Source organism: Diabrotica undecimpunctata, chromosome 4, assembly GCF_040954645.1.
Source record: "Diabrotica undecimpunctata isolate CICGRU chromosome 4, icDiaUnde3, whole genome shotgun sequence".
In the NCBI taxonomy this organism is placed as follows: domain Eukaryota; kingdom Metazoa; phylum Arthropoda; class Insecta; order Coleoptera; family Chrysomelidae; genus Diabrotica; species Diabrotica undecimpunctata.
Genome location: NC_092806.1, coordinates 21999212 through 22012976, shown reverse-complemented (window position 1 = coordinate 22012976; position 13765 = coordinate 21999212).

Sequence of the window (13765 nt, the reverse complement as noted above, 5' to 3'; positions counted from 1 at the left end):
TTCAGACGTTAGGCCATAAACTAATTAATAATATTAACCATAAATTTCAGATCCCTGGTTTAATTTCCTTCTCTGCCCTCCTGCTCCTTTTTCTTCATCATCCCAGAAATCAGACAGTGTACTTCTCTTCATTCTTTCTATCCTCTCAACATTGTTTACCATGTTTCTTTCAACCAGCCCGAAACCCATTCGCCTCTCGAAATCGCCCCTCTCATTTGCCATCTCTGGCAGTTAAAAATGTGGGCAGAAGATGCCAAAACTACCATGTCCGGTCAGAAACTGCGTCATGAAGTAGTATACTTTCCTGAACATTACATTTCCACCACGGCCTCAGATCGGGAATAAGTTCCTTCGGTCACCTTGCCTTTTTGCTATCATTCACCCATTCTCTCTGCCACTCTACTATCGTTCTTTCTCTCTTGTTTTCATCTATATTTTTTTCATCCATCCTCCTCGCATACACCCTCTTTACACGCTCTTAACTCAACAAAACGATCGGTATCACCGCTCCAATGACATATAGAGCCTCATTTGAAACAGTCATATATGCGCTAGATATCCTCAGGAAATGGATTACCTGTACATTTTTTTCCCTTTATGTACTTTTCTAAAAGTGACATCAACAGTTGCTTTGGTATTCTAACGTAGGCGTGGTCAATTGTGTCATCATTTGTAATATGTAAGCCTAGATATTATTAGATCCTGTTTTACTCCTCCCATATACATATTTTCTGTTCTAAATGGCAACTAGAACCCATTCAGATAAGATCTGAGGAACAACTCCTATTGGGAGTCTTACGTTGTCATGCAAGATATCTGTTAAATATTTTAACATATTAGCATGTTTTGAACAATAATGTAAAACAAAACAAATTTTGTTAACTTTCTAAGGATTTTTACACATATTACTCCTTTCGGTCACGCTTTTTTTTAGTGTAATGAAATATATTTTGTTAATAATTCCAACTTATTCCCAGTTATGGTACTCTTTTGTAAGGTAATGCCTTTTGGTAGGAATATTAGCATTTTTTTTAATAAAATAGGGCCCGTTTTTGATGTTGTTAATTGACAAAATTGTGACTAACTGTAATATTTACTTAAACGAAGTTAAAATTCTTGTGTCGTCAATTGACGACACAGTGACTGAAAGGGGTAAACTGATGATGGACTCTTTAGTCCAAAAACGTCCAGTGATGTAGCTCGATAGGGTACTTTAATTCTATACCTCTTATAAAGGATTTTTAAATAAAACTGTTATCTTAATATAAATTAATATCCTAGTTTTTAATTATTTTTTCTGTACGTATAGGACTACGACACAAGTTTTGATTATTTTTCTTATTTGCAACTAATTTGATGGTTTTTGTGATACAATGAGAATCTCAACAGTCTGTTCTAACAGTAGATTAGGATACGCTGTATCCTTTGTTCGGAAACCGATCACTGACAAATTAAGAGCAGCAACGCGTGCCGAACCACTGGCCTAACACGTGTTCCAGGCTCTTTCATATTCGTTAATTCCTTTAATTTGCATTTGTATCCATGGCGTGAGCTGTGCAAAAGCGACGGGTGAAGATTAGCCACTTATCTGACATTTACACTTAACTACCAATAAGTTATTATTATTTATTGTCACGTTTCCATACTTGTCATACTCCTTTATCTCGAAATAAATTTATGAACGAAAGAGACTTTGTAAATTATGTATTAAGAAGTGCTATAAGCCGGTTAGGCCAGAATTGATACATTTGCATTGAAGTGAATGATTTGGATCGAAATTATACAGATATTTCGTTTATCCAAATAATCAATCGGTATGAACCAAATTGGTACTAAAACTACAAGTATATGAAATTGAATTTATTTTTATGAAGTAATCAAAGCATATAAAAAACTCAAAGAAAAGTAATCATATTATTAAAATCACTCTAGCAATTTAGCAGTCAGCTATAATCAAAATATGTATTTTAATAGAGTATAGTCTGCAGCTAAAAATAATGTGAATAATTTAAGACTTTTACCTGTACTTATCGGTATTAAATATAATAATAGTTGACACTTTTTAACAATGGCCGATTCTGCTATACCTCTGTTAAAAGTTCGACCAGTTTGACCGATGTAAGTTTTTGGACAGTCGCCACATTTAATTTTGTATACACCACTGTGTAAGTGCTTTTTATTTTGGCTCTTGTTGTATATGTTTGATTAAGTTGTTTGTTCTAAAAGCTGGTGTTATTCCTTTTTTTTTATCTAGGTAGAAACCCTAAAGGTCTTCATAGAGATTTCGTCTCAGGGCCAGCAACCCCAGTTTGCCAGTCTTACGTTCCCATTATAACTTGGGGTTATAAGGTAATTTTTTTTGGTAATAAAGATAAAATACTGGATTGGAGAAAGAAAAAGAAAGAAAGAAAAATAAAAACCAGGCTTAACAATTTGATCAAACGAGAGATAAAGAAAATGGAGAAAAATTAGAGACAAGTGATATTAATTGGAAGGGAATTTAAGTGAGCGGTGGTCAAGCTGGTTAACTAAAGTTTAGTGAGTGAGAGAGATATAGAGTACTATCAGAAGATGAGACGTAGATATTCAGGAAATGGAGATCGGCTGGCTTTTCGTGACGTGTTAGAATAAAATGGATGATGATAAAGAAACAACAGATAAAAACCGAAGATCACTGAAGAGGAAAGGAGCTGATAACAAAAAAAAATGGGCGCCAGGAGTAAAGGTTTGTTGGAACTTCTACTCCGTTGATATTACAGTGGGAGTGCTACAAAGTATAGTGATAAACGATAAAAGTATGATTTAATCCTAAAAACTATTTAAAACCCAAGTAGCTGAGAGACTAGGTGTAGGTAAAGTAAAACGCAATATATACAATATGTGGTTTTATTCTAGAAAAATGTAAAAAATGGCTTGATTATATAATATATAATGTATAGAAATGTAAAATATAGGATATACTCTTTTTTTTATAAGGTTCCCTTTGTTTAAATCAAAAATTTTTACAATATACAAAAAGAAAACCTACATATTGAAAATTATAAAGCAGCCTTTGCGGCTCAGAATATCGACAGGAAACTAGCCAAAAATACAGATGGTGTTGCATATATGACATTCGACCTCCAACAAACGATGCCGTTGCCTAGACTCAGTACTTCTAAGGCATTTTGCATCCGCCAAATGTCGCTCTATAATTTAGGCATACATATTATAACTAAAGAAGTTGATAAAACAATTTTTTGTACATGGACTGAAGACCAAGCATGCAGGGGTAGTAGTGAGATCGCTAGTTGTCTTTTAAGAACCATTGAAGTTGAGCTGACACTTAAACAAAAAAATCACTTGATTATTTGGACAGATTCGTGTGCAGGGCAGAACAAAAATTTCCTAATGGTGTGTGTTTATGAGTATCTTATACAAAAGAAATATTCCAAATAATCGACCATAAGTTTCCTGAAGTAGGTCATTCCTACTTGGATTCAGACCGGGATTTTGGCCGAATTGAAAAAAGATTAAGGAAACATCAAACTATTTGTACTCCACAACAGTACCTTGAAATTATTGCCTCTGCAAATAAAAAGAATAATATGGTTATTGATATGCAACATCATTTCAAAGACAATGAGAACCTTCTAAATACAATGCAACTGATGAATAGAAAAAAAGATGTTCTAAATGAAAAAGTATATTTCCGTGATGGCATTAAATGGATCCGTGTAGATACCTTTTTATTTAGTACTGTAATTCTAGGTACCTAAAAATAATATAAATTTTTATTATTAAAACATGTGCTAGTGAATGGCTAGTGGTCCCTATATAACCTATGTCTGTCAACGATCATGTCATGTCATGTTGTCTCACGTTTACTGTCACAGAACATCATCAAAATGATTAAGGAAAGTATATTATGCCACACACATTTTCTACAGGAAGCCACCGAGAAAAAATTCAATGTAGAATCACTGTGGAATGACTCTATAAGAGAAATTTAGCAAAGGAGGCTAGCACAGACGATACAGCTGAAACAAATAGACGACATCGAATATATAAACGTGAGTTGGGAGAAAATTAAAAACAACATTGAAGAAGCAGCAACAGAAGCTCTAGAAAAACGCAAAGTCATACTGAACAAAATAAACAACAATACACCATGGTTCAGAAAAGAAATAAAAGAGAAATGCAAAGAGATACAAGACGCATACACGAAGTACAAAACATCACATCCCGAGACACCTATAGAAGAATAAGAAATGAAACAAAGCAGCTGATAACAAGAACAAAAAATGAACAATGGGAACAGTTTACAAAAAGAATGAAAAGCGACTTCTACGGTACACAAAAACAAATATTGAGATTCATAAGAAACCAACGGAAAGAAATGGAAGAATTGAAGGAATACAATAACATACCAGAAACGAATGGGAAAGATACCTGACGGAAATGTTTAAAGGAAAGGAAAATAATAATTAACACAAAAACGTACTTGAATTAAGACACGAAATAGAAATCAGTTTTCAGGAAGTAGAAATAGCCAAAAAATTTACTCAAAAATAGAAAGTCACCAGGACCAGACGGAATAACCAACGAGCTTCTAAAACACGGAGGAGAAAGTATAACCCTAGAGATGACAAAACTTAAATTAACACTAATATTGCACTGTAAGATACCAGACGCATGGAGAAACAGCATAATGATACTAATGTTCAAGAAAGGAGATAAAGAAGACCCCAACAATTATAGAGGTATAAATCTACTGAACACCGCACTTAAGCTTACCACAAAAGTCCTAACCAACAAAATCAATAAACTAATAAATTCATCAGATGAACAACATGGATTCAGGTTCGGAAGATCCTGCGTAAATGCCGTATTTGTATTAAGGCAGATCACAGAAAAGGCTATAGAGTACAATAAACCAGCATATCTATGTTGTATAGACCTGACAAAGGCTTTTGATCGCATCCAAGTCAAAGACGTCTTACACCTACTGTATAAAAGAAACACACCAATAAATATTATACAAATTATCGAAAAAATCTACTTACATAATCGAATACAGGCAACGATAAATAGAAACGATAAATGAAAAACTAACACAGTGTATATCAGTACAAAACGGAGTCTGACAGGGTGACCCGTCAAGCTCAGATCTCCTCAATATTACGAAATAATACATGCAGTACGTAAAGGTCATGACTATAGAATAGGAAACAAAGCAATCAAATATTATATTATGCATACGACGCCGCATTAATCAAAACATCTTCAATACAACAACCAAGAAATAAAATATGATAATGTCAGCAGAAAAACCAAATCTTTGACAACATCTAAATACCCACTACAATGTAAAATCGAAACTGATGGGAAAATAATAAAGCAGGAATCAAGGTTTAGATATCTGGGAATAGATATAACTAGTTACGGAGATGTTGAAGAAGAAGTACGACAACAAAGCTTAAAAGCAAGTCAAGCGGCGGGATCTCTTAATGACACAATCTGGAACAATAAACACCTAAGACAAGACACAAAAACAAGAATCTATAAAGCAGCAATTGGACCTATATTATAGTGTATTTTTATGTATGAGAGAGTAATAAAACAATAAATTATGTATGCAAATCCCTAAACTGTTGATACGGGTGACTCAATGAAAAACAGATATTTGTCAACAAGTTTACAGAAGTATATAGGAAAACAATTTTAAATTGAGTATGACCACCAGGAATAAAGGTTGGAGCAGAATAGAATACAATAGTTGTAAGGGTTACTAATCCCTAAATAAGGTTGCCAGTGTCGGAGTGATGGAGGTTAACAGGTACTAATGAATTTGCAAGAAATGTAAGATGTTTATTTTATTGGTTATATATAACCAATAAAAGTTTAATAAGTACCTACCTATTTGCAAAATAATGTTTAATTCTTTAGATAAAATAAAACGTTTTATTTTATCTGAAATGAGTGCATTCCACGAAGTAAGGGTTTCAACAATCAAACATTTAATTCTTTAATTCCAGGAATCTACGACAGTAATTGACTAGATAATTACCTTCTAAACTTATTCCACAGAAAATGTGATAGTGGGTTTTTCCATTTTGTAGGAAGGTCCAAGTGGCGTATTCAAAATTCTTAACAGTTCACTAAAAGTAGGTACTTCAGTTGCAAGGTGCAGTTTATTGTGTATACTAGTGTTATGGAAAATTTGGAAGTGCCGTGTAAACGCCGAAAAATTGGTCCTCTAACAGTTAATGAAAAAACATTAATATTTAATTGTTTTAAATCATTTACAGACAAACGTTTATGTGAAAGTGTTGATGAGACCGTTGAGTTAGTTAGCAGTACACTTGGTGTTGGGAAATCTACGATTTACAGAGTTATTAAAGAAGAGAAATGTGGTAGTTTTCAAATGCCACGTAATGCTCCAGGGAAACCAAAATTTCAAATAGAATATCATTTTAAAGAAGGACTTCGACGGAAAGTGCATGAATTCTTCTTTAGACAAGAATTTCCAACATTGGATAAAGTTCTTGTCTCAGTTCGAGATGATAAGGATTACCCAGAAATGAGTCGAAGTACGTTATGGAAACTTTTAAAAGAAATAGGCTTCCGCTGGAAAAAGAATCCCAGAAAGTCTATTTTATTAGAAAGAAGCGATATTGTCATATGGAGAAGACATTTTCTAAGAACCATAAAGGAAATGAGAAACCAAAAAAGAAAAATATTTTATCTTGATGAAACATGGATCAACGAGGGTCATACACCAAATAAATTTTGGCAGGATGAAACTGTTACAAGTCAAAGGCACGCTTTTGTAAATAACTTATCTACTGGTTTAAACCCACCATCAGGAAAGGGACGCAGGCTGATAATAGTACACATTGGCAGTTCAGACGGTTTTGTTGAAGGTGGTTTATTAACTTTTGAATCAACTCGTACCGGTGACTACCATGAAGACATGAACGCTGATGTCTTTCAAGAATGGTTCGAACAAATGATAGATCTTCTTCCTAAGAACTGTGTAATAGTAATGGATAATGCAAGTTATCACTCCAGACTTATAGAAGGACTGCCCACAACCAAGTGGTTAAAAAAAGACTTGCAGAATTGGCTGAGTTCAAAAAATATTACGTACCATCCCGGATCTATAAGAAAGGAACTTTATTCGTTGTGTGCCCTTCATAAAGAAAAATTTAAAAAATACGAAATTGATGAAATTGCCAAAAATCGTGGAATGACAGTACTTAGATCCCCACCATATCATTGTGAATTAAACCCGATTGAACTGGTATGGGCACAGATAAAGAGTGAAGTTTCAAGAAAAAATACCACTTTTAAAATTCATGATGTTAAACAGTTGTTTTTGGAGGCCGTAAATAATGTAAAACCTGAAAACTGGGAAAAGGCAGTAAATCACACTATTAAAGAAGAGGAAAAAATGTGGAAGCTGGACAATATTACTGATAAAATGATCGAGCCAGTTATTATAAATCTTGGTTCTGAAAGTTCATCTTCTGAATCTGATTTGGATTTGTAACAAGTAGCTGTAAGTTTTATATTAATATTTTTATTCATCTATTTAACATACCTTAGACGGTTTTAAAAACTCTTTTTCTCTTTTGTAATTTTTAAAAATTAAAAAAAATGTGAATTTTTTGAAACCCTTTTTAATGTAGGCCAGTCAGTTCTAATATAGTGTGTGATAAAAGAGGTCACTTTTGTTTACATACACATAACACTTTATAACACTGAAATAATTCATTTATTTTTTACAATTATTCAAAGTAATTTTTCAATTAATCTTGAGCACGCCCATGGAGTGGTCGGAGCTACCAGTTAAAATTATGCTAATTACTCTCTCGTTCATAAAAATAAACTATAACATACTCCATAAAAATACTCCGACGAATATATTTGGAAAAGTCTGTTAGATAGGAAGAGAAGCGAAAACATAAGAAGAGCATGCAATATAGAAGACATACGAATAGCACGAGATCAGTTACCAAATGGATGAAGAAGTATTAGCAGATTAAGAAAAAGATGGTGCGATAATTTAAAAAATTTGGGAGGCTAATATTAAAGAAGAAACAGGCTTTAAAGCCTACATGCAAGAAGGAAGAAGAAGATATTATATTATACTTTACACTAATTACATAATCGACTTCATCTTAAATTACTTTAGTCATGGTTTGTCTACACCGAAACATTAATCATTTCTTAATAAATATTGTGGAAAGGTTAAAAAAATGTAAAACAACAACTTTTTGTCTAATCAATTAACCACATCCAAGCAATCGAATAAAAAATGTTTGGTTCAATTTCTGTATACATAATACACAGCAGTTCCCGACGTCAAATATCGTTATAAAGGCTGTCACTATATATTTTACCCAGTAGAGAGTAGAGGGTTTATGATTGCAATAAATATCTAGATAAATGATCTTTTAAATTATAACTGTTATAGATATTTGCCCACTCAACTCCAGGGAGGAGTCGCAGATGATTTATAGCTCCATTTATCAATGTTCCACACCCTCTGTTAACTGCGAACCAATTCTAGATCTGTGATGTTGATATTAACTACGGAGATCGCGTTTGTAGCGATGGGAACGGTGCATGTTCTTTTACGGAACGTTCAGATATTGGAGTGAGTTTTGCCTAAAGATATATATTTATTACTGTAAAACCTTTCACCTCCAATAATTTTATTTTAACTATTATTTATTCAATTAAGCACAAATCGGAAAGTGTAGCACGAAATATTTAACTTGTCGCCATCTTTCATAATCTGGCAGCCCTGTTAGGTATTAATCAAATTATATTGGTAACCAAAACGCTGCAAATTACATTTCATTGAATTATTCATCATAATAATAATAGATTACTTATTGTACCTAATATATAGGTATACGTATAAATATTTATATTTAAATGCAATGGTGTATAAAGCAAATCGATAAGAAAAATAATAGTGATCGTCTTTTTCCTCGTGTTCATCTCCTTCTACTGCCATCGATGCTATCAATCTTTGGACAGAATATTATCTACCATACTCATTAACATAGTTTTATAGATAGCAGCTCACAGCAAATATCTCAACGGAAGATCCTTGTACCTTAGGAAACTTTTCTTCAATCTCACACAACTTCTGTTTTAATTAACAATGAAGTATTTCTTTTTTATATATTACACCTATATAGTAATATTAATAAACAACCATACATAGAACCATTAAAAAATTCCTTTTTAAGTGTAATCGATTATATACTAATCAGAAGCCGGTTTAAAAACTCCATCACGTCTACAAAAACCTATCCAGGCACTGATATAGAATCGGATCACAATCCGGTGGTGGCTGTAGTAAATATAAGATTCAAGAAACTACAGAAAAGTGCAGTTAAACAAAAGATAGACCTTAAGCAACTGAAAAATGCAACTATACTGGAAAGGACAAGAGAACAGGTAAACAACAATCTTAGAAACATCGCTGCAAAAAATAGGAACACAGGCAATGTAGAGAATAAATGGATGGAGATAGAAAAGGCCCTTATGACAGCTGGTGAAGGCTCCTTAGCTCCAAGCAAAATTAAGAAAAAGGAATGGATGACAAACGAAATTTTGCATCTCATGGAAGAAAGGCGAAGAAATAAAACCAACAAGACAAAATACAAAGAAGTGAACCGTGAAATTAAGAGAAAAATTAGAGAAACCAAAGAGAACTGGGTTCTGGACAACTGCAAGGAAATAGAAGAATATGATAGAAAGTACGATAGCTTTAACATGCATAAAAAGATCAAGGAAATAACAGGTAAAAAAGTGAAACAAGCATCCATAGTAAAGGACAAAAAAGGTAAAATAATTACAGATTTAAATGAAAAACTGGCAAGATGGACAGAATACATTGAAGAACTTTTTGCAGACGAAAGACCAGAAATAGCAGTGGCAGAACCTACAGACGACACAACGGGGCCTGAAATCCTAAAAAGCGAGGTAGAATATGCTATAAGGAACACAAAAGGGGGTAAAGCTGCAGGACCAGATGAAATTCCTGTAGAATTGTTGAAACTAATAGACGATGACGCACTTGAAATAATGGTGAACCTCTTTAACACAATTTATAGAACAGGCATCATACCAAAGAAATGGCTCTCCTCTACTTTTGTCACAATCCCGAAGACGAATAACGCCAGAGAGTGTTCAGACCACAGAACTATAACATTGATGAGCCACACACTAAAAGTATTTTTAAAAATAATTCACAAAAGAATATTTAATAAATTAGAAGAGGACATAAGCGCCACACAGTTTGGATTCAGAGGTGGACTGGGAACACGGGAAACTTTGTTTGGTCTGAGTGTGTTAATGCAAAGATGTTTGGATGTAAACCAAGACCTCTACGTAGGTTTCATAGATTTTAAGAAGGCCTTCGATAAAGTCAGACACCAAAAGCTGTATGAAATCCTAAGAAGCAAAAACATCGACAGTCGCGACATTAACATCATATCCAGGTTGTACTGGGGACAAACAGCAAAAATCAAAGTTGATAATGAGTTAACCGAAGAAATTGAGATTCGTCGAGGTGTGCGTCAGGGTTGTGTGCTTTCTCCACTATTATTCAATATATATAGCGAAACAATATGTCAGGAAGCGCTCCTAGAGCAAAACATTGGTATGGACATTAACGGAGAGTTAACTAACAATATACGATACGCTGATGACACGCTAATAGTAACAGATAACCTAGCAAATTTACAGTTTTTGATGGAAAACATAAACACCCATACCAATAAGAATGGTCTAAAACTGAACATCAAAAAGACTAAATTCATGATTGTAACAAAGAAGCTATACACCAATGTGAATTTAACCATAAATAATCAGCCAGTTGAAAGAGTTACGTCCTACAAATATTTAGGGGTTTGCTTCACTGATACTAATGACCAGATAAGAGAAATCAAGAGGCGAATAGAGATAGCGAGCCAATCGTTTGTCAAAATGAAAAAGTTCCTATGGAGCCGGGACATAAATATAAACTTAAGAACGAGAATGTTAAGGTGCTATGTTTTCTCCGTTCTGCTGTACGGCATAGAAGCCTGGACACTGAAAAAGATAAACATCAAAAACATTGAGCCATTCGAAATGTGGTGTTACAGGAGAATGTGGAAAATACCATGGACAGAAAGAGTAACAAATCAAGATGTTCTGCTGAAGATGGGGAAGGAATGCGAAGTCATAAAAACCGTACAAATGAAAAAACTGGAATATCTGTGACACATAATGAGAGGAGAAAAGTACTCTCTGCTTAGACTCATAATCCAAGGAAAAATCTCGGGAAAGAGAAATGTGGGACGTAGGAGGATTTCCTGGTTGCGAAATTTAAGGGAGTGGTATGGGTGCAGTTCACAACAGTTGTTCAGAGCTGCAGCCAACAAAGTAAAGATTGCTGTGATGGTAGCCAACCTCCGATAGGAGACGGTACTGCAAGAAGAAGAAGGCAACCTCAACAGCTACAAGACGCCCAAGCAGTTGATCCATGTATAAAACGAGTATTGGATTGGATGCGTTGAAGAGACCTTCTGGCAAGACATTAGTGTATGTAGTCCAGAAGTCAAGTCCTACTGGAGCCAATGGAATTGCCTAGTAGTAAAAGATGATCCTCTGTATAGAACCTTTGAGAACGATGATGGTACAGAATCTAAGCTGTAGTTGATTGTACGTAAAAGTAAACTGTCAGAAGTATTACGTCAGTTATATGACGATGCATCAGGTGGATACTTTGGTATTACGAAGACTCTGCAAAAGGTTCGAGAACGGTTCTATTAGGTGAACTGTAAAGATGATGTAAGAAGATGGTGCCAGAAATGTGAACTGTGTGCAACTAGTAATGGCCCAGATGGTAAAAAGATGGCACCCATGAAACAGTACAATGTTGGGGATCCTATAGAAAGAGTAACAATCGACATTGCAGGTCCATATTCAGAAACAGATGATGGAAATAAATATATCTTGGTAGCCATGGATTATTTTACGAAATGGACTGAGGCCTATGCGAAACTTCAAGTCAACCCTCTACCAAAACGATTGTAAATTAATTGGTGTTAATAAGACCATAATGACACCCCTGCAACCTCAATCAGATAGAATGGCCAAGAGGATGAATCGAACGATGGGTAAACACCTGTCCAAAGTTGTATCCGAACATCAAAGAGATTGGATCCAGCACATTTATTTATTCCTAATGCCCTACCGCTCAGTCGTGAATAAAATTACAAACCTGACTTCAACTTGCTCGATGTTGGGTCGTGAAGTTCGTTTGCCCTGCGACCTATAGTTTGGCTGCAGACCTTTCGAAGAACATGTTGCAAATAAAGAATATGTCGACCGTCTGAAGTTAAGAATGAACAACATTCATAAACTTGTCCGACAACACATCCAGTTAGCCAGTGACACAATGAAAAATCAATATGATTCTCAATACAAGAATGAAAGCTTAGAAGTAGGTGATCTTGTTTGGCTTCATAATCCACAATGTCGTCGAGGCTTGTCTCCTATACCGCAAAGACAACGGGAAGGTACATATGACATTAAAAAGTAAATAAATGACATAATATATCGAATTAAGAAGTTCCCGAAAGGTAAACCAAAAGTTGTTCACATAAATCGTCTTGCACCTTATGCTGCCTCAAATGAAACAGAAGAAGCACGAACCCTTCAATATAAGATTAAAGATGACCGGCAAATGCGGTTTAAGGAACTTATGTCAAATTACGCAGAGAGAAAGAGTGCTAGATTCGGCGTGACCATAGAAGTTCAGCAGGATATTTTTAGTGTTCTGCAAAAGTCTCTCTACCTCACTGTGTTGCCAAAAACCTTGAGATGATCTCGTCCGTATGAAATAAGAAGTTCGGTCGTTTGGACGTGTTAAAAAATCAGCAGCCTAAATTTGAAAGCGTACTGAAATTAGAAGATGGTCCTCGATCTTTGCTGTATATGGTAACCAGAAAGTCGTATACAGACAAGGCAAACTCCAAGGATATATGGCGTGCTCTAACTAATTTTAAGAAACTCGTAGGCAATTATGACATCAAGAAATTGACTTTACCCAAGATAGGCCATGCACTAGAATATCTGGAGCGAAAGATTGTCAGAAGCATGCTTGAAGTGATCTTCCGAGAAACCGGCGTACGAATTACTGTCTGTTGCATAAACCCTCCGTCCGGCTCGCGGAGATAAGAATACGGCCGGGGTCAGAAAGCCCTGCCTGTCGTAAGAGGCGACTAATGGGTAGGAATAGGGAGGTGGATAGCCGTCGCTTGAGGTGTCGGGTTTGTAGAAACGCACACGATCGCTTCGGCGACACGGTCACCTGTCTACACTCCTAGTATCCGAGACGAGACTACTCGTGGGACCACTCTACTCCCATTCCAAAAGAGCCTGGTGAGGTTGAACGAGCTGGGCCCGTAAATACCTCTCCTGACCTCGGTCAGGAGGGGTGTGGATACACCGCACCTGACGGCGGTCAGGAGCGGTGTAGGTGCCCCGGCACGTACCCACCGGGAGATCCAAGAGTGGTAGAGGAGAGATCCTCGGCGGCGACCTGTCTACGTGTGAGGTGGAAATTCCTCCGCCTGCCGAACCTACCCGCCCGTAGTGTGGGAGTAACGGGTAGGCAAGGTACTCACAACACAGGTACTACGGGGAAGGTGGAGCCCCCGCGGGTTGCGTGTGCTAGACGTGTCGTGGTAACCCTACGGGGTACCCCCACGGG